This window comes from Rhinopithecus roxellana, chromosome 13, assembly GCF_007565055.1.
Source record: "Rhinopithecus roxellana isolate Shanxi Qingling chromosome 13, ASM756505v1, whole genome shotgun sequence".
Classification (NCBI taxonomy): domain Eukaryota; kingdom Metazoa; phylum Chordata; class Mammalia; order Primates; family Cercopithecidae; genus Rhinopithecus; species Rhinopithecus roxellana.
This window is the reverse complement of record NC_044561.1, coordinates 45,016,864-45,039,281: the sequence shown is the minus strand read 5'-3', so window position 1 is coordinate 45,039,281 and position 22,418 is coordinate 45,016,864. Positions and strand designations below refer to the sequence as shown.

At 48.8% G+C, this 22,418-nt stretch overlaps 1 protein-coding gene across 5 annotated transcripts in view; it reads right to left on the bottom strand.

The window, feature by feature from the left end:
• The window catches only part of PKNOX1 (PBX/knotted 1 homeobox 1), a 69,800-nt gene extending 47,867 nt beyond the window's left edge, over positions 1-21,933 (bottom strand). For 3 of the 5 annotated variants that reach the window (XM_030914115.1, XM_030914117.1, XM_030914118.1), the window contains exon 1: positions 21,779-21,933. The gene's annotated coding sequence lies outside the window, so the exon portion shown is untranslated. Of the gene's footprint in view, positions 1-1,010; positions 1,436-21,778 lie in introns of those variants that run through there. The other 2 variants (XM_030914116.1, XM_010383175.2) reach the window with 2 other exon arrangements.
• Between the last annotated feature and the right edge of the window lie 485 nt (positions 21,934-22,418).

The following is a 22,418-nucleotide window of genomic DNA, read 5'->3' as shown; positions in this document are numbered from 1 at the left end:
GCCAGACTCCGTCTCAAAAAAAAAAAAAAAAAAAAAAACTTTTAGCAAGAAAATCTAGATGCTAAAGATTTTTTTAATTCACAATAACAAAAAATGGAAACAAAACTACCCATCCATTGACAGGGAATGGGGAAGTCAACTGCACTCATCCATCGTGCGATCACAAGACACGAGGAAGAGTGGGAAAGAGTTTGAGGTCACTGTCCAGTGAGAAGGCAGAGCACACAACTCTACACATGCTTCACAGAGCCCTTCACTCATTTCACAAATATTTACTGAATGTCTTCTTTATGCCTGGCTGTTCTAACTGCTGAGGATAGAGCAGCAAACAAAACGATGTCTCTGCTATCAAGAAACAATTTATTTTATTCTGAGACAAGGTCTCATTCTGTCACCCATGCAGGAATGGAGTGGCACATTCATGGCTCACTGTAGCCACAACCTCCCAGGCTCAAGTGATCTTCCCACCTCAGCCTCCTTCGTAGCTAGGACTACAGGCATGTGTCACCAAGCCCAGCTAATTTTTGTATGTTTTACAGAGACGGTGTCTCACTGTGTTGCCCAGGCTGGCCCCAAGCGATCCTCCTGCCTCAGCTTCCCGAAGTGCTGGGATCACAGGCGTGAGCCGCCATGCTTGACCAACTTTATAACAACTTTTTTTTTTTTTTTTTTTTTTTTTTTTTTTTTTTTTTTGAGAAGGAGTCTCGCTCTGTCACCCAGGCTGGAGTGCAGTGGCCAGATCTCAGCTCACTGCAAACTCTGCCTCCCGGGTTTACGCCATTCTCCTGCCTCAGCCTCCCAAGTAGCTGGGACTACAGGCGCCCGCCACCTCGCTCGGCTAGTTTTTTGTATTTTTTTAGTAGAGACGGGGTTTCACCGTGTTAGCCAGGATGGTCTCGATCTCCTGACCTCGTGATCCGCCCGCCTCGGCCTCCCAAAGTGCTGGGATTACAGGCTTGAGCCACCGCGCCCGGCCTATAACAACTTTTTAAATGTATTTATGGACTCACCTGGGGAAAAGAGCCTCATTATAAAACAGATCATCCCCTCCATGAGCACGGGATCTTCTTCATTTACTGAGACCCGTACCTTCATCCATGATTAAGTCTGATGGTCTTCTTTCTGGAGGTCTTCTTAGATTAATTCCTCAACACTTTATGCGTTTTCTGGTTACTGTCTCAAGAGCAGTTACAGTTCCTGGTGGGTTGCCAGTAGAAGTATCACTGGCTTGTGTAGACTGATCTTGTATCTGGTAACTGCTCTGGATCCTCCTGTGGTTCTAACAGTTTACGGAGATTCCACTGGTTTTCTCAGTAAACGTTATCATCTATAAATCATGCAGATATAGTCGGGTGCAGGGGCTCACACCTGTAATCCTAACACTTTGGGAGGCTGAGGCAGGTGGATCACTTGAGGTCCCGAGTTTGAAACCAGCCTGGCCAACATAGCGAAACCCCGTCTCTACTAAAAAATACAAAAAAATTAGCCGGGCATGGAGGCGCATGCCTGTAATCACAGCTACTCGGGAGGCTGAGGCAGGAGAATTGCGTGAATCTGAGAGGTGGAGGTTGCAGTGAGCCAAGATCATGCCACTGCCTTCCAGTCTGGGCGACAGAACAAGACTCTGTCTCAAATAAATAAATAAATAATAAATAATGCAGATATAATCTCAATCAAACTTCCTCAAAAATAAATAAAACAAAACAAAACTGCTCTCAAATGTAAATGGAGAAATAAAGGTCTGTGAGTAGCTAGGTTACCCTTAAAAGAGCTAAGAGGCCAGGTGCAGTGGCTCCCACTGTAATCCTAGCACTTTGGCAGGCTGAGGTGGGAGGATCGTTTGAGTTCAGGAGTTCAAGACCAGCCTGGGCAACATAGTGAGACCTTATCTCTACTAAAAATCAAAAAATTTAGCTGGGCGTGGTGGCACATGTCTATAGTCCCAGCTGCTTGAGAGGCTGAGGCAGGGGGAATCACTTGAGTCCAGGAGGTTGAGACTGCAATGAGCCATGATCATACCACTGTACTCCAGCCTGGGTGACAAAGGGAGACCCTGCCTTACCTTTTTAAAAAAAAAAAAAAAAAAAAAAGGCTGGGCGCGGTGGCTCACGCCTGTAATCCCAGCACTTTGAGAGGCTGAGTCGGGCAGATCACCTGAGGTCAGGAGTCTGAGACCAGCCTGGCCAACATGGTGAAACCCCGTGTCTACTAAAAATACAAAAATTAGCCAGGCATGGTGGCGCGTGCCTGTAATCCAAGCTACCCCAGAGGCTGAGGCAGGAGAATCACTTGAACCCAGGAAGCGGAGACTGCAGTAAGCCCAGATTGCACCATTGCACTCCAGCCTGGGCAACAGAACAATACTCCGTCTCAAAAAGAAAAAAAAAAAAGAGTTAAGGAATACCAAATTTTAAAATATACTACAAGGCCACAGTAACAGCAAAAAAAAAAAAAAAAAAAAGTGGGTAACCACACAGGTACAGACCTACAGGCCAAGGGAGCAGGGGAATTAAGGCTGTAGACTTGCCAGGGCTTTTTAAATGCCAAAAATGCATAAAGTTTTAGAATTGTGATGTTTTTACAAAAATCTCTTTGAACACAACCACTTCCACAAACTGAAGGTGCTGGTAGAACAGTCAACAGGAGTGGGGACAGTCTCGCTTCCTCCGCCTAACCCCGCAGCAGGGCCGCGTGGAGGCCCGGCACAGCCACTCAAGGAGCCTGGAAGCTCGGCCTGCGAGTCCTGTTGACCAAGGCCATGCAGGGGCGAGACGCACATTCGTTCAGTCAGTGTTTTGAGTGTCAGGAGGAGAATGGGGCTTCGTGAGGGGAGGAAAGGGGCAGTGAGGGCAGAGAGAGCCGCAGCTATTACACGCCAAGGCCAGTGTGTCCCCCAACTCTCTGGCATTTCTTCCATCAAGACACGAGGTCTTTATCCCTTCCTCTGCAATCTAGGCTGACCTGAGTGACTCATGTGAGAACAGAGAACGCAGTGGAAATGATGCTGTACAACTCCAGAGCTGGGTCAGAAGAGGCGAGGAGGCTTCCATCTTGTTCATAGTGACACTCCCTTCTGGAGCCCTGAGCATCCACGTGAGAAGTCTGACTACCAGGAAGCCCCATGCAGTGAGGAACCCCCCTCACGATATAAAGGAGTCCCCAATGCTGTGAGGAAGCCATTGTTATGGGAAAGTCCCGAATGCTGTGAGGAAGCCCCCAATGATATCAAGGAAGCCCCTAGTGCTATTCGGGAACCCCCAATACTGTGAGGAAGCCCCCATTGCTGTGAGGGAGCCCCCCAGTGATATAAAGGAAACCCCCCAATGCTTGAGGAAGCCCTCCCCAATGATATAAAGGAAGCCCCAGTGCTGTGAGTGACCCCCCAGGGCTGTGAGGGACCCCCCAGTGCTATGAGGAACCCCCCAGTGCTGTGAGGGAACCCCCAGGGCTGTGAGGGACCCCCCAGTGCTATGAGGAACCCCCCAGTGCTGTGAGGAGCCCCCAGTGCTGTGAGGGAACCCCCAGGGCTGTGAGGGACCCCCCAGTGCTATGAGGGACCCCCCCAGTGCTGTGAGGAGCCCCCAGTGCTGTGAGGGACCCCCCAGTGCTGTAAGGGAACCCCCAGTGCTGTGAGGAGCCCCCAGTGCTGTGAGGGACCCCCCAGTGCTGTGAGGGAACCCCCAGTGCTGTGAGGAGCCCCCAGTGCTGTGAGGGACCCCCCAGTGCTGTGAAGACCTCCTCTAATCTGTGAGGAAGCCCAGGTCCTATGAAGTCTGCACACGGGTGCTCTGGTCAACATCTCCAGCTCGTGTTCCAGCTGACAGATTTCAGAAAGCGCCTCCAGAAGACACCATTCCTCAGTCATTACATCACCCCCAGCCGCTGAGTCGTCCCAGCTGAGGACACAGACCTCCTGGACAAGAGACGGCCACTTCCTGTTCCCTCTCCATATTCCTGCTCCACAGAATCTGTCCACATAATAAAATGGTTTTTTGCTACTAATAGTGTGACCGGGGGGTTCACACTAGTCATAACCAGACTACTCCAGAAGGCGCAGATAGGTTCATTGTCTTTGTTTTGCTGTTGAGGAGACAGACGTATCACAGGCTGGGTAACTTCAATCTGTCCAGCTCCAAAGCCCTGACATTTCTTCTACACAACCTGACCTCTGATGATAAAATAATTGTGCTTCTAAGATAAGGTCAAACTCACAAGAACAGGACACTTGTCAACAATCTGTACAACTCTGGTGCCTGCAACAGTGAATTACATCAGTTCAACCTATGAATTATGGCATTATTCAAAATGGGAAACACAGAGTGAGCTGAGGAAGCAGGTGGTCCATGAGGCAAACACCATGAAAGACGCTCAGCTATGACCAGGATGCAGCTTCCAAAGCCACACATGTGTAACATGCTCTGCAAACATTAACCAGGGTCTGAAGAAAGCAATGTCCTGTGGCTTACTTGTGGTAGTGCATCTCCCAGCAATAGCGAAGGTTTGGAAGCTGAGTGCAGTGGCACGATCCAGCTTGGGGGACAGAGCAAGACCCCCTCTCAAAAAGGAAGTATAAGTCAGTAAGTACACAAATAAATAAGTAAAAATGTTATTACTAACAATTCACGCACTAAAAACTGCCCAGGGTTTCTTTTTAGTTATTTTGTCTTTAGGATTTACCCTGCTAGGATGTACAATATAATTTGGTTTTTTGGGTTTTTTTTTTTTGTGAGACAGAGTCTTGCTCTGTCGCCCAGGCTGGAGTGCAGTGGCACCATCTCAGCTCACTGCAAGCTCCGCCTCCTGCCTCAGCCTCCTGAGTAGCTGGGACTACAGGCGCCTGCCACCACGCCAGACTAATTTTTTTTGCATTTTTAGTGGAGACAGGGTTTCACCGTGTTAGCCAGGATGGTCTCAAATTTCCTGACCTCGTGATCTGCCTGCCTCGATCTCCCAAAGTGCTGGGATTACAGGCGTGAGCCACTGCGCCCGGCCAATACAATTCGTTTTGAAGTTACCTGAAATAATTCCTTTCTTTTTTTTTTTTTTTTTTTTTTTTGAGACGGAGTCTCGCTCTGTTGCCCAGGCTGGAGTGCAGTGGCCGGATCTCAGCTCACTGCCAGCTCCGCCTCCCGGGTTTACACCATTCTCCTGCCTCAGCCTCCCAAGTAGCTGGGACTACAGGCGCCCGCCACCTCGCCCCGCTAGTTTTTCTTCGTATTTTTAGTAGAGACGGGGTTTCACCGTGTTAGCCAGGATGGTCTCGATCTCCTGACCTCGTGATCCGCCCGTCTCGGCCTCCCAAAGTGCTGGGATTACAGGCTTGAGCCACCGCGCCCGGCCAATAATTCCTTTCTGTATAGTTAAGCCACCAACTCAATTTGTGGTTTGATTATTTTTATTCATTTTGCTTTCGGTTTTTTGTTTTCTTTTTTTGTAGAGACAGGGTCTGGCTGTTTCCCAGGCTGGTCTCGAACTCTTGGCTTCAAGCAATCCTCCCACCTTGGCCTCCCAAAATGCTGGGATTACAGGTGTGAGTCACAGTACCCGGCTGCTTTCAATTTTTAGAGACTACTTCTCCCCAACTTTTGACTTCATTGTATTTTAAAACTGTATTAAAACAGCCATATAGGTTTTGTTTTGTTTTGTTTTGTTTTTTTGAGACAGGGTCTGGCTCTGTCGCCCAGGCTGGAGTACAGTGGCACCATCTGGCTCACTGCAGCCTCATCTTCCCTCATTCAAGCGATCCTCCCACCTCAGCCCCAGAGTAGCTGGAACCACAGGCACACACCACCACGCCCAGCTTGTTTTTGTATTTTTTGTAGAGACAGGGTTTTGCCATGTTGCCCAGGCTAGCCTCAAACTCCTGAGCTCAAGCAATCTGCCCTCCTCAGCCTCCCAAAGTGCTAGGATTACAGGTGTGAGCCACCATGCCTGCCCGTGATTATTAACTATACCTGTAAATGATGTTCATATCCCTCTATCTAATGCTTCCGCCTTGTCTAACATTTTAAATCTCCCTTTTGGCCAGGGGCAGTGGCTCACGACTATAATCCTAGCATTTTGGGAGGCTAAGGCAGGCGGATTACTTGAGGTCAGGAGTTCGAGACCAGCCTGGCCAATGTGGTGAAACCCCCATCTCTACTAAAAACACAAAAATGAGCCAGGCGTCGTGGCATGCGCCTGTAATCCCAGCTACGCAGGAGGCTGAGGCTTGAGAGAATCGCTTGAACCGGGGAGGTGAAGGTCACAGTGCATCAAGATCACACCATTGCACTCTAGCCAGGGTGACAGAGCGAGACTGACTCAAAAAAAAAAAAAAAAATTGAAACAGAAACATAAATTTAAGTAATCAAGTAAATACATCCCCAGGCAATGTTATCCTGACCAGTCAAAAGGTCCATGAGAAAACTGTCACAAAAGCACTGAAAAAAAGAGGTTGGGGATAGGCCAGGCCCAGTGGCCTACACCTGTAAGCCCAGCACTTTGGAAGCCCGAGGCGGGAATATTGCTTGGGTCCAGGAGTTCAAAACCAGCAACATAGTGAGACTTTTTATCAAAAAAAAAAATTGGAAATTATTCAGTCCCTTTTTTAATTCTATTTACAGAGGAAATGAGGAAAGAGACATCAAACAGAAAAAGGAAGAGATGAGGGAGAATCTACAAAGAAGTCCTAAGAAGCTAGACTAGTGAGGGGGTTCTCATCCAGCCCGCAGGGTCCCCAGCCTGTAGACCCTGACCAGTGTCCCAGGGACCAGGCTCCCTCTCATCAACCCATTCTGCTCCTGGGCCAGCCCTGACCAAGGAGCCTGCCCTGCTGTCCCAGCAGCCGGGGGGGTCAGCACAATTGCTCTCAGTGAAGCACGGGAGCCACCAGAAAGAATCTGACCCTCCACCGGTGACTCTCAGTAAAGCGTGTCCCAGCGCTCAATGGGAACTAGTCACTGAAGCAGAGTTCTAGACTTCAGCTGTTAGAACTACTCACATAGATTCCTTTATAATTCTCATGGTGAGTTAAGAGCTATTTCTTTAGGCTCAACTTTTACACAGACAACACTGTATACCAATCACAGCCAGGCATGAGTCAGCTGAAGAAGAGTAGCTCACCAAATCCCCACGTGTTTTTCGTATCTCCCAACAGTTTTGCTATTTGATTCCATTTAGATCCAGACCAACTTTGATTTGGTTCAAGTAAGAACTGAGGGCTGGCCAGGCACGATGGCTCACACCTGTAATCCCAGCACTTTGGGAGGCTGAGGCGGGCGGATCACGAGGTCAGGAGATCGAGACCAGCCTAGCTAACATAGTGAAACCCCGTCTCTACTAAAAATAACAAAAATTAGCTGGGTGTGGTGGCAGGCGCCTGTAGTCTCAGCTGTTTAAGAGGCTGAGGTGGGAGAATCGCTTGAACCCGGGAGGCAAAGGTTGCAGTAAGCTGAGACTAGGCCATTGCACTCCAGCCTGGGTGACAGTGAGACTCCATCTCAAAAAAAAAAAAAGAACTGAAGGGGTGGGAAGTGTGACCAGCAAAAGTTTTCTGTAAAGGGCCAGAAGGCAAATATTTTAGGTTTGTGGGTCACATACTGTCTGTATTACATATGCTTTCTTTACAGCTCTTTAAAAATGTAGAAACCATTCTCAGTCCTAGGGCCACACAAAAAAAGGCCAGTGGGATCTGGCCCATAGGCCTGTGGTTTGCCAATCCCTGACCAAAATTATAGCTGTTCAAAGAGATGTGATACTTTTTTAAAAATCTGACTACACTTTATTTTCCTCTTTCTAGTACCCAGAGGAGTCAGAAAATCTGAGTATACTTTTTTTTTGAGATAGAGTTTAGCTTTTGTTGCCCAGGCTGGAGTGTAATGCCACAGTCTTGGCTCACTGCAACCTCCACCTCCCAGATTCAAGTGATTCTCCTGCCTCAGCCTCCCGAGTAGCTGGAATTACAGGTATGCGCCACCACGCCCAGCTGATTTTGTATTTTTAGTAGAGACAGGGTTTCTCCATGTTGGTCAGGCTGGTCTTGAACTCCCAACCTCAGGTGATCCGCCCGCTTTGGCCTCCCAAAGTGCTGGGATTGCAGGCGTGAGCCACCGCACCTGGCCCGAGTATACTTCTTTAAATCCACCTACAATGTGCTCTCTGACTCAGTTTGGTGACACTATCCTGTATAATGTAATATACTAGATAGACACTGCCATGCTGGAGGAGTCCACACAGCCCCATCCCCCTTGCCAGGTGCCACGCCTAGCAGAGGACCATCTCCCACAGTGCCACCTCCTAGCTGCTACCCAGAGCTGTGTTGACTAATGAGCAGCCACAACTCCACTGGAAATTCTAGGGTAATTCCAGTTCTAGCAAACAGTAACCCTGAGGCATTTATAAAGCCAGAAAATGACTGAAGACAACAGTCAGATCCAGAGACTGCATCTCTAGGTGCTGTGTTTGTTACCAGTCCTCCCAAAATACCTTCTCCAGGACACCTTTTAGGACACTAACTATACATTACGACAGTTGGGTGAGTTTTCATTTTGTGTGTGAGAAGTTTTAAGCACCTGTGGTTCAGAAACCACAAGCCAGTTGTCCATCTGTCTTCCACCCTGGCTTCCACAGCTCCTATTCCAAAGAGCTGTTCAGTCAATAAATGACTCATTCTGAGGAAAACATTTGTCAAGAAATCATTTTCTTTTTTTTTTTTTTGAGATGGAGTCTCACTCTGTTGCCCAGGCTGGAGTGCAGTGGCACAATCTCGGCTCACTGCAATCTTCGCCCCCCGGGCTCAAGGGATTCTCCTACCTCAGCCTCCCAAGTAGCTGGGATTACAGGCGCCTGTCACTGTGCCCAGCTATTTTTTGTATTTTTAGTAGAGACGGAGTTTCACCCTCTTAGCCAGGAAGGTCTTGAACTCCTGACCTTGTGATCCACCCACCTCAGCCTCCCAAAGTGCTGGGATTACAGGCATGAGCCACCGCGCCTGGCACAAACAAGGTTTGAGGAGGTATCATTTGAAGTGTAATATTCAAATACAATCATAGATCATAAATCCTGTTAAAATCTATATCAAAAAGTATTTCTAACCCAAAGGTCCACATATGTCCCCTAAAGACATGACAAAATTCTAGCATCAAAGACATTTTACATTTTAATGGTTTTGCAAATTTTTTTAATTTATTTATTTTTTTTCCCTGAGACAGAGCCTCACCTGTTGCCCAGGTTGGACTGCAATGGCACGATTTCGGCTCACTGCAATCTCCACCTCCCAGGTTCAAGAAATTCTCCTGCCTCAGTCTCCTGAGTAGCTGGAATTACAGGCACCTGCCACCACGCCCAGCCAATTTTTTGTATTTTTAGGAGAGATGGGGTTTTGCCATGTTGACCAGGCTGGTCTCAAACTCCTGGTCTCAAGTCATCCGCCTGTCTCAGCCTCCCAAAGTGCCAGGATTACAGGCGTAAGCCACCATGCCCAGCCTGCAATTTGTTTTAATAGACTCTGAGCTGGATGGTCTGTCACAACTGGGAAATTTAAATTCACATCAAAGCTTTAAGACCCCAGCCGGACGCAGTGGCTCACGCCTGTAATCCCAGCATTGTGGGAAGCCGAGGTGGGCAGCTTTTTTGAGATCAGGAGTTCAAGACCAGTCTGGCCAACATGGCAAAACCCCATCTCTACTAAAAATACAAAAATGAGCAGGGTGTGGTGCCTTGCACCTGTAATCCCAGCTACTCTGGAGGCTGAGGTTGGAGAATCACTTGAACCCAGGAGGTGGAGATTGCAGTGAGCCAAGATCACACCCCTGTACTCCAACCTGGGTGACAGAGTGAGACTCCACCTCAAAAAAAAGAAAAAAGAAAAAGAAAAGAAAAGAAAGTAAGGGGCCGGGCCCAGTGGCTCACACCTGTAATCCCAGCACTTTGGGAGGCTGAGGCGGGTGGATCACCTGAGGTGAGGAGTTCGAGATCAGCCTGGCCAACATGGTGAAACCGTCTCCACTGAAAGTACAAAAATCAGTAGGGCATGGTGGTGCACGCCTGTAATCCCAGCTACTCAGGAAGCTTAGGCAGGAGAATCGCTCAAACCCGGGAGGCAGAGGTTGCAGTTAGCCGAGATTGCACCATTGCACTCCAGCCTGGGCAACAGAGCGAGCCAGACTCCATCTCAAAAAAAAAGAAAGAAAGAAAAAGAAAATGAGGAACCCTAACCCTTGGAGGCAAGGACCCCTTTTCCATGGACAGCCTCTCTCTCAGGCACTGCCTGCACTGGGCACACAGCACTGTGGAAATGCACCTGCACTCCCTCCCCGCACAGCAGCCACCCCTTTCCTCCACTCTCCCTGTCAGCACTAAGCTTGGTCGGTCAGAGGGACTCCAGCTTTCAGATGGCAAAACACAGAAAGCATCAAAACCTAAATACTCAAAAGGCTCCACAACATCAGGCATGGCCGTAAAATAATACAAAAAACTGAAATTGGCCTGGCGCAGTGGCTCACGCCTATAATCCCAGCGCTTATAATCCTCAGTCTCCCAGGCTGAGACAGACAGATCACCTGAGGTCAGGAGTTCGAGACCAGCATGGAGAGCCCCTGTCTCTACTAAAAATACAAAATTAGCCAGGCGGGGTGGCACATGCCTGTAATCCCAGCTACTCAGGAAGCTGAGGCAGGAGAATCGCTTGAACCCGGGAGGTAGAGGTTGTGGTGAGCCAAGATCGTGCCATTGCACTCCAGCCTGAGCAACAAGAGCGAAACTCCGTCTCCAAAAAAAACAAAAAACAAAAAAAACAAACTGGAATCAAAAAAGTATATGAGATCTTAAATTTTTAAAACAAGAAATGTGTGGATTATATAAATGTTTTAAAAATTCATTAAAATGCCAACTAAAAACATAACACAAAATAGCTTAATAAATATGTAAAAATGTATGAACAGAGCCAGGCACAGGGGCACATGTCTTTAAGTCCCAGCTCCTTGGGAGGCTGAGGTAGGAGTATTACTGGATTACTTACTTGAGCTCAGGAGTTGAAGATCAGCCTGGACAACATAGTGAGACCGTCTCTTTAAAACACACATACACACACATACACACACACGTATGCATGTGAGAAACCCAGTTCAAAAATGGGCAAAGGACTTGAAGAGATATTTCTCCAAAGACACATAAATGGCTGACGAACATGTGAAAAAATGCTCAACATCACTAATTATTAGGGAAAGGCAAATCAAAATAACAGTAAAATACCACCTCATATCCATTAGGATGACTACTATTAAAAAAAGCAACAACAAATAAGAAAATAAGTGTTGGCGAAGATGTGGAGAAACTGGAACCTTTGTACTGTTGGTAGGAATGTAAACTGATACTCCTTCCTTATTGGGTCCTTAGAAAAATAAAAAATAAGTTAAATTAAAAGGAACAGAAAACAGTATAGCTGTTGTGAAAAATCTGATTGGAGGTTCCCTAAAAAATTAAAAACAGAATTCCAGTATGATCCAGCAATCCCACTTCTAGATCTATATCCAAAAAAATTGAAAGTAGGATCTCGGAGAAGTATTTACACATTCATGTTCACAGTTTTATTATTCAAAATAGCCAAAAGGTGGAAGGAACTCAAGTGTCCACTGAGGGGTGGATAGATAAACAAAATTCAGTACATCCATACAATGGAGTATTATTCAGCCTTAAAAAGGAAGGAAATTGACATATGCTACAACATGGATGAACCTTAAGGACATCAGGTAAATGAGCTAAGCTGGTCACAAAAACACAAATACTACATAATTCCGTAATTACTACAGTAGTGAAATTCAGAGACAGGAAATACAATGGTGCTTGCCAGGGGCTTTGGGGAGGGGAAATGGGGAGGCAGTGTTTAAAGGGTATAGAATTTCAGTTTTACAAGATGAAGGGTTCTGGAGACAGATGGTGGTGATGGCTGTACAACAGTATGAATGAACTTACCACCACTGAACTGCACACTGAAAATGGTTAAGATGGTAAATTTTTTTATGTGTATTTTACCATAACAAAAATTGGGAAAAAAGGGCCAGGCACAGTGGTTCATGCCTGTAATCCCGGAACTCTGAAAGGCAAAGGCGGGCAGATCATCTGAGGTCAGGAGTTCGAGATCAGCCTGGCCAACATGGTTAAAATTCCATCTTTACTAAAAATACAAAAATTAGCCAGGCGTGGTGGTGGGCACCTGTAATCCCAGCTACTCAGCAGGCTGAGGCAAGAGAATTGCTTGAACCCAGGAGGCAGAGGTTGCAAGGAGCTGAGATTGCGCCACTGCACTCCAGCCTGAGCAACAGAGCAAGGCCCCGTTTCGGGGGGGGGGAAATAGTACATATGCTCATATACGTAACAAAAATTAGAAGAATGTAAAGTTTAGCAATTTAATGTTTATTATACTTTTTCCCCCCCGAGATGGAGTTTTGCTCTTGTTGCCCAGGCTGGAGTGCAATGGTGCAATCTCAGCTCACTGTAACCTCCACCTCCCAGGTTCAAGTGCTTCTCCTGCCTCAGCTTCCGGAATAGCTGGGATTATAGGCATGCGCCACCACGCCCAGCTAATTTTTTTAATTTTTAGTAGAGACAGGGTTTCTCCATGCTGTTCAGGCTGTACTCAAACTCCTGACCTCAGGTGATCCACCCACCTCGGCCTCCCAAAGTGTTGGGATTACAGGCATGAGCCACCACACCCGGCCTTATACTCCTTTTTCTTGTCAAGTTAAATTCCTAACATTTTTAATACAAAAAAATGTACAAACCTTCATAAAATGTCTGAGAGAACATGTAACAAAACACATGCTCTCACTCAGGCATTATGTTTTGGAAACTGCGATCACAGTACCTACCAATCCACCGCCCCTTCTGAGCGATCCAACCCCACCGGCAGGCCCTGCTCAAAGGGGGCCTTCCTGGTGCAGGTGGCAGAAGCTCACTCCTCCCAGGCACCACTCCCTGGACCAGGCAGCCCCGCAACACCCAAGGCCAGCCCCCAGCCCAAAGGTCAGTGTCTGGGAGGTGGTGTGAAGGGAAAGAGCTCAGGCACTCTCTGAGGTGGGTGCTGGGAAAGGGAGAGTACAGGGCAAGTTAAGACTGGGTGGGCCTCCGCTGTAGGGGAGTGTACAGACGGAACACAGTGGAGGGCAACCACCTCATTGAAGCAGAAGGCCGAGAGCCCTGGTGCACAACTGGATCCTGCCAGAGTGCAAACCATGGTTCCATTTGCCCAGAGGCCCAGCAGCAATACAGTGATCCCAAGGATCCCACAGATTCCTGTTTTCTTTATGCCTGCATGATCCTGAACCACCTATTCCACCGCCCACCCAACTTGAAGTCAGCCTGCTCCCTGCCACCCTGAGAATCCGACTAAAACAGCCAATCACTCCAGTGTCAATCACAGATGGCAAACAGTACAATTAGCTGGGTGTGGTGGCACATGCCTGTAGTCCCAGCTACTTTGGGGGCTGCGGTGGGAAGATCACTTGAGCCCAGAAGCTCCCGGCTGCAATGAGCAGAGATTGCACCACTGCACTCCAGCCTGGGTGAAAAAGTGAGGCTCTATCTCAAAATAAAATAAAATTAATATTAAATAAAATAAATAATAAAATAAAGTAAGCTGCTCTGTCCCCTTCTCAAGTCCCTGAGGCATAGCCTCAGAACCAGAGCTTTAAACAGGAGTTTTATACCCCATGCCAGACAACACACTGACTGAATTACCACACTGCCTTCTATGTGAATTTTCCAGAAACAGTAACTAAACTGGCAGGGGCTAACAATCCAAAACAAGGAGCTACCATCTGCCAAGGCCAGGACCAGGCCAGACTCCAGACTTTGCACACTCTCATGAGCAGGGCACCACCAGCAGCAGGCCTGCTGGCTCTTTCCACCAAGGACCGTGCCTCTCAGCCCTTGAGGGCTGCTAACAATTTCCAGACTGACCACTTTCTATGTGATATGTCCACTCTACATGTCCTCCTGAACAGTGTGCACAAGACAGAGCCGTCAGGTCTCCACTCAGTGCTGCACATGCACGCAAGATGCAACTTTCCAGGGCTTGCGGCCACTTCCTTCACCCTCACCGCTAAGGATGCACACTGTTAGGCTTTGGGTTCCCCTATCTCTGCTGTTTTTATTTCCTTGTCTCTTTTGTCATCAATATAACCATTTGAGGAAGTAAAGAAAGGATACATATATATTCCTACAAATGGATAGGCTGAGAGTAAATCAACTTGGTATTTGTGAACATGAATGATAAAAGGCAAAAACTTCTAGTCGAAATTTAGCACTCCTTCAATTATAAAGGCAGACAATAAGCCCTGGAGTTTTAACAGGAACAGCAACAGGTATTTTCCAAAGCATTAGAGTGTCACAGAAATCTCATCACTACTCCCAAAGGAATTACCAGAGTCACTGCTCAATCCGGTTACTTAGCTAATAAATGGGACTATCACCAATTTGGTTCAATACAGTATTTTGATAACTGTGTTTCAAAATAATTTGTTATCTTCTGGCTGGGCGCGGTGGCTCAAGCCTGTAATCCCAGCACTTTGGGAGGCCGAGGCGGGCGGATCACAAGGTCAGGAGATCGAGACCATCCTGGCTAACACGGTGAAACCCCGCCTCTACTAAAAAATACAAAAAACTAGCCGGGCGAGGTGGCGGGCGCCTGTAGTCCCAGCTACTTGGGAGGCTGAGGCAGGAGAATGGCGTGAACCCGGGAGGCGGAGCTTGCAGTGAGCTGAGATCTGGCCAGTGCACTCCAGCTTGGGTGACAGAGCGAGACTCCGTCTCAAAAAAATAATAATAATAATAATAATTTGTTATCTTCTTAATCATTTCCTTTAAAATGCTGTTAAGAGGCCCCCAGAGGCCAAGCAGACATGAACATTCAAGACACCCCCTCCCCCCACCAGAGTCTACACTTTGCATCACTTTAGCAGTTTCAGGCTGTCCTTCTAAACAGTATCAGACAGTTTTAACAATTTGCAACAAAAGTGTAAACTGCAAATAGAAGGTTACTTCTCATAAGTAGCACCTTTCTATTTCAGCTATTTACAAGTAGTATTTTTTTTTTCTTTTTTTGGACATGGAGTCTTGCTCTGTCGCCCAGCCTGAAGTGCACTGGCGTGATCTCAGCTCACTGTAACCTCCACCTCCTGGGTTCAAGCGATTCTCCTGCCTCAGCCTCCCGAGTAGCTGGGAATACAGGCTCCTGCCATCACACCCAGCTAATTCTGTATTTTTAGTAGAGACAGCAGTTGCACCATGCTGGCCAGGCTGGTCTCAAACTCCTGACTTCAGGCAATCCACCCGCCTCAGCCTCCCAAAGTACTAGGATTACAGGTGTGAGCCACCGCTCCTGGCCTCACAAGTAGTGCTTTCCTAAAGTTACCACCAGAGAAATGTTAACTACGTCTAAACTACAGTACAGGAATCCTAACAAAATGTGTTGTACTCAGTATCATTACCACAGAACCTGCTGACACTGAGATCATAAGCACAGAATGTTAATCTTTGAAACAAGTCCTACTTCACTGACTATGTTTCATCAGTTCTAAGGCACACTTTTAAATGTCTGAAGTGAAAAGCATCCTTCACTGATGGGGTAAGAAAGCACCGCACCAGGAGGCATCGGGAGCATCTTTAGCGGTATAACACACTGCTGTATTTTACATTCAACAGACTATAAGCACCTCATTTTACATTTCATTGTGTTTTGCTTTATTGCACTCAGCAGACGTTATGTTTTTCACAAGTTGAAGTGTGGCAACCCTGTATGGAGAAAGCAAGCCTATCGGTGCCAATTTTCCAAAAACAGGAGCTCACTCTGTGTCTGTGTTACATTTTGGTAATTCTTCAGTATTTCAAACTTTGTCATTTTTATTTGTGTTATGGGGATCTGTGATCAGTGATCTTTGATGTTCCCACTGTAATTTTATTGGCATGTCACAAACCCCTATTAGACAGCGAACTTAATGGATAAACGCTGTGTGTTCTGACTGCTCTGCTGACCGGCTGTTCTGCCCACTCTCTCCCTCTCCGTGGGCCCCCCATTCTGTGAGACACCACAATATTGAAATTAGGCCAATTAATAACCTTACAATGGCCTCTAAGTGTTCAGGTGAAAGGAAGAGAAACACCATCTCCCACTTAAAATCAAAACCCAGCTTGGTTAGAAAGTCACGTCGCCAGGCGGGGTGCGGTGGCTCATGCCTGTAATCCCAGGACTTTGGGAAGCCGAGGTGGGTGGATCACGTGATGTAAGGAGTTTGAGACCAGCCAGGTCAACATGGTGAAACCCTGTCTCTATTAAACAAAAAAATCCAAAAGTTAGCTGGGCATGGTGGCACGTGCCTGTAGTCCCAGCCACTCGGGAGGCTGAGGCAGGAGAATCACTTGAACCTGGGAGGCGAAGGTTGCAGTGAGCTGAGATCGTGCCACTGCACTCCAGCCTGGGCGACAGAGTGAGACTCTCACTCAAAAAAGAAAAAAAAAAAGTCAGTCATGTCGCAGGACACAGTGGCTCACATCTGTAATCCCAGCACTTTGGGAGGCTGACGCAGGAGGATCACCTGAGGTCCAGTGTTTGAGACCAGCCTGACCAACATGGAGAAATCCCGCTCTACTAGAAATACAAAAAAATTAGCCTGGCATGGTGGCACATGCCTATAATCCCAAGTACTCGGGAGGCTGAGGCAGGAGAATCGTTTGAACCCGGGAGACAGAGGTTATGGTGAGCTGAGATCATGCCATTGAACTCCAGCCTGGGCAGCAAGAGCAAAACTTCATCTTAAAAAAAAAAAAAAAAAAAAAAAAAGCCAAAAACCAAGATGGGCCAAAAGCTAGGCCTCTTGAATCCAAAAGTTAGCCAGGTCAGGAACAGTGGTTCATATGGGTAATCCCAGCACTCTGGAAGGACAAGGCGGGAAGGCTGCTTGAAAGGATTCACCATTCTGGAAAGGAACTTAAGAGATAGCCGAGACAACATAGAGACCTCACTTCTACAGAAATTTTTCAAAATTAGCTGGGCATGGTGGCACATCCCTGTAGTCCCAGTTACTCAGGAGGCTGAGGTGGGAGAACCACTTTAGCCCAAGAGGTCAAGAGTGCAGTGAGTTATGATCTCATCACTGCACCCCAGCCTGAGCAATAGAATGAGACCCTATCTCTCAAAACCATAGTTAGCCAAGGCCAGGCAGAGTGGATCATGCCTGAGGCTGAGGCAGGAGGAACACTTGAGGCCAGGAGTTCGAGACCTGCCTGGACGACCTAGGGAGATTTCATCTCTTTAAAAAAAACAAAAAAGGGCTGGGTGCGGTGGCTCATGCCTGTAATCCCAGCACTCTGGGAAGCCAAGGCAGGTGGATCATTTGAGGTCAGAAGTTCAAGACCAGCCTGGCCAACACAGTGAAACCCTGTCTCTACTAAAAATACAAAAATTAGCCAGGCGTGATGGCTCACGCCTGTAGTCCCAACTACTTGGTAGGCTAAGGCAGAGGAATCTCTTGAACCTAGGAGGCAGAGGTTGCAGTGAGCCAGTATCGCGCCACTGCACTCCAGCCTGGGCGACAGAGCAAGACTCCATCTCAAAAAAAAAAAAAAAAGGAAAGAAAAGAGAAGAAAAAACAAAGGCTAGCCACATTGTAAGTGCAAAGTACAAGTTTCTTTTCAATTTTTGAAATTAAAAATTATATATACACAAATTTTTGAAATTTTAAATCACCTCTCAGAACAAAGAAAAAATTCTTAAAGGCAATTAAAAGTGCTACTCCAGTGAACACATGAATAAGAAAATGGTTGGGTCAGGTGGCTCACACCTGTAATCCCAACACTTTGGGAGGCCAAGGCAGGCGGATCACTTGAGGTTAGGAGTTTGAGACCAGCCTGGCCACATGGTGAAACCGTACCTCTACTAATAATACAAACATCAGCTGGACATATGCTGCACACCTGTTATCCCAGCTACTTGGGAGGCTGAGGCAGCAGAATTGCTTGCACCCAGGAGGCAGAGGTTGCAGTGAGCCATGATCATACAACTGCACTCCAACCTGGGCAACAGTCTCAAAAAAAGAAAGAGAGGGAGGGAGGGAAAGAAAGTGAAACAGCCTTATTGGTGATATGGGGAAAGTATGAGTGGTATGGACAGATCAAAGCAGCCACAACATTCCCTTAAACTGAAGCCTAATCCGGAACTAAGCCCAAATTTTCTTCAATTTTATGAAGGCTGACAGAGGTGAGGAAGATGCAGAAGAAAAGTTGGAGCCAGGTACCGTGGCTCACCCCTGTAATCCCAGCAATTTGGAAGGCTGAAGCAGGTGGATCACCTGAGGTCAGGAGTTCGAGACTAGCCTGACTAACATAGTGAAACCCCATCTCTACTAAAAACACAAAAAATCAGCTGGATGTGGTGGCGGCCGCCTGTACTCCCAACTACTACAGAGGCTGAGGCAGGAGAATTGCTTGAACCCGGAAGGCGGAGGTTGCAGTGAGCCGAGATCACGCCATTGCACTCCAGCTTGGGCTACAAAAGTAAAACTCCATCTCAAAAAGAAAAAAAAGAAAAGAAAACTTGGAAGCAGCAGACGCTGGTTCATGAGGTTTAAGGAAAGAAGTTGTCCCTATAACACAAATGTACCAGGTAAAGCAGCAAGTGCTAACTAACAGAAAAGCAACACCAGGTTATCCAGGTCTAGCTAAGATCACTGATGAATGCAGCTAGACGAAAAAGCAGATTTTCAATATAGACAAAACAGTCTTCCGTTGGAAGAAGATGACACCTAGGACTTTCTTTTTTTTTTTTTTTTTTTTTTTGAGACGGAGTCTTGCTCTGTCACCCAGGCTGGAGTGCAGTGGCCGGATCTCAGCTCACTGCAAGCTCCGCCTCCTGGGTTTATGCCATTCTCCTGCCTCAGCCTCCCGAGTAGCTGGGACTACAGGCGCCCGCCACCTCGCCCGGCTAGTTTTTTTTTGTATTTTTTAGTAGAGACGGGGTTTCACGGTGTTAGCCAGGATGGTCTCGATCTCCTGACCTCGTGATCCGCCCATCTCGGCCTCCCAAAGTGCTGGGATTACAGGCTTGAGCCACCGCGCCCGGCCATGACACCTAGGACTTTCATACCTAGAGAGAACTCAATGCTTAGCTTCAAAGGGCAAACTGGTTATCTTGTTAGGGGCAAATGTCACTGGTGACTTTAAGCTGAAGCCAATGGTCTTTGACCATTCTGAAAATCCTAGGGTCCTGAAGAATTGTTAAATCTACTCTTGCCTGTGCTCTAGAAATGGAATAACACATTACTGAATATTTTAAGCCCACTGTTGAGATCCACTGCTCAGAAAAAGATTTCTTTCAAAATATTCCTACTCACTGACAATGTACCTAGTCACCCAAGGGCTCTGATGGGGATGTACGCAAGGAGATGAATGCTGTCTTCATGTCTGCTAACACCACATCCATTCTGCAGCTATGGTTCCAAGGAGTAATCTCGACTTTGAAGTCTTAATTATTTAAGAAATACATTTTGTAAGGCTATAGCTGTGGTAGTGATTCCTCTAATGAATCTGGGCAAAGTAAATTGAAAACCTTCTGGAAAGAATCTGCCATTCTAGATGCCATTCAAGATTATGGAAGGAGGTTAAATATCAACACTAACAGGAGTTTGGAAGAAGTTGATTCTAACCCTCCAAAGGACCTGGAGTTCAAGACTTCAGTGGAGGAAGGAACTGCAGATGTGGTGGAAATAATGCAGAGTTGCTTCTTATGGATGAGCAAAGAAAGTGGTTTCTTGAGATGGAAGCTATTTCTAGTGAAGATGCTGTGCACATTGTGGAAATGACAACAAGACATTTGGAATATCACATCTACTTAGTGGATAGCAGTGGCAGAGTTTGACATAGCCTCCAACTTTGAAAGAATTTCCACTGTGGTTAAAATGCTATCAAAACAGCATCACATGCTACAAAGAAGTCTTTCATAAAAGGAAGAGCCCATCAATGCAGCAAGCTTCACTGCTGCCTTATTTTAAGTAAGTGACACAGCCACCACCACCCTGATCAGTCAGCAGCCATCCACAATGAGGCAAGATTGTCCAAGTACAAAAGGAGCAGGGCTCACTGAAGGCTCAGATGATCATTAGTATTTTTAGTACTAAAGTATTTTTTAATTAAGGTAAGCACATTTTTAGATATAATGCTTGCTATTGCACACTTTAAATAGTATAGCATAATTACAACTTTTATATGCACTGAAAAAACTGTGTTGTGTCACTTGCTTTACTGCAATACTTGCTTTACTGCGGTGGTCTGGATTAGAACTCGAATTATCTGAGGTATGCCTGTATACAAGGAGAGGATTCACAACTCACTCTAAGTAAATTAAGCAGAGTGATGAAAGGCTCATTTCAGTCAGCCTGCCATCTTCCAAATTAATCTATGACTAAATGCAAGAGCATCACCAATAACTACACTGGCAAAGAGGTTCACATTTCACCTCGATTCTTCTTTCTGTTTAGAGAAAGCCTATTGTTCACTACGCCAGGAAAGATCATGAAAGTAGACCTAACTAAAGCTGGGGGTCTCTTTCATCCTGAAGAGGAAAGCACCCACTTCCTAAGGAAAAAGCATCTACTGTTTTGAAAAGCAAACTCTTTCTAAAGAGTTGGAGGAGAACCCCCTCACACAGGTGGAGCACCCCCCAGGGCTGCAGCCCCGCCGTCGCACTCAGCCCGGCCCGCCCCGGGCCCGACCGCAGGGGGCCGCCATTCCCGGACCCTCGGGCCTCCCGTCAGGAATCCGCCATTGGAACGGAGGCCCTAACTGGTCCGGTCGCAGAGCCGCTGTCCAAATAAGGCATTTCGAGAGCCACGAGGATGACATAAAGCAGACTTCGCATTTCTTCATTTTTCGTTCAGTGACACGATTTCCCTCACAAGGAAGGTGCAAACCCACAGGGTGCCCAGCCCCTGCCCGGCACTTCCTGTCATCTATTTCCACGACCCGTGTGACAGAAGCGGCTCTTCCCACCAATTCCTGGGATGCCAGAACCGCTTCCCCAGCACCCGGCCCCAAACACTGCCGTCAGCGCGCGGACCTGGGCTGCTCCCGCGCCGGTGCCCGGCTAAGGGCGCGAGCCCCATCGCGCCTACACCCCCCGGACCCCGACCCACGCGCTCGCCACAGCCCAGGCCGGGGCCGGGGTCGCGGCCGCCATCTTCCCGCCTGCGCCGCCGCGCACCCCACACCCTCCGACCAGCCCTGCCGGCCCGGAGGACCCCGCGAGGCCGCTGACCCGACCGGCCCCACGCGCGCCGCCCGCCCCGGCCCCGCCCCGCCGCGCGCCCCCGGCCCTCACGCCCGCCGCCCCGCCCGCGCCGGGCTCCGCGCGCCCCCGCCCCCGCCCCGCGCCAGGGCGCGCGCCGCACTCCGAAAGGGACGGTTAGGAGCGCGCGCTTCGATCCGGCCCAGCGCGGCGGCGGCGGCGCCTTCCAGAAATTTCCGCGTCCCTCAACCCACACTGAGAAACCAACTGGGCGCGTCCCCGAGCTGGTTGGGCGGAAGGCGCCCCCTCCCCCGCGGGTGCCCGCTCCCCTCCCCCACCCGCGCCCCCTCCCCGCCCCCTGCCCCGGACGGCGGGTCAAGTGCGGGCCCTCCGGGGCAGCGCCGGCCCTCCAGACCCGGGCGGCAGCGGCGGCCGCGGGCGGCGGCCGCGGGCCGGTGTGATTGATAGGGACGGCGGCGGCGAGAGCGGCGGCGGCGGCGGCGGAGCGGTTGAGTGACAGCTTACCTGGGTGCCAATCTTCATCACACTGACAAGCGGCTGCAGCAATCGGGACCCGCAGTGCCGCGCCCGCGTCCAACCGTCACGCCGACGCTGGGCCACGCGACACAGCCTCGCTCAATGGGAGGAGGGCGACGCCGACGCGCGCCGCATCAATATTCAGAGAGGGGGCGGGGCCCGCCGGAGAGGGGCCCCGCCCCTCCCTGCGCGGCGGCGGGCGCGGGGTGGGGCCTAAGCGCTGTGGGAGGAGAGCGAGGGCGGGGACCGGGTCGTGGCCGGCCCCGCCTCCAGCCCCGCCCGCACCCAGAGCTAGGCCCTGCCCCCAACCGGCCGCGCCCGAGCGCGAGGGCTGTCTGCCCCGCCCCGAAGGCAGAGCCTCCCGCCTTATGACTATGCAGTAGAGGCGTGGCCTCAGCGCGCGTCACGCCCCCCTCCGCGCTTTCGGTTGCCGCCCAGAAGAGGTGTGTGGAGCCGGGCGAAACCATCTGCTTCGAGCAGACGGGGAGGGAGGGCTGTACCATCCGTAGTCCCGGGCGTCCCGGCGCCGAAGGCCCCCATTCTGTGTGTGCCCCGTTTGAATGTAAGCCCGTGGGAGCCTCGCAGCCTTCTTCCTCAGGCTCCAGAGCCCGGGTGGGCACGGGCCTGG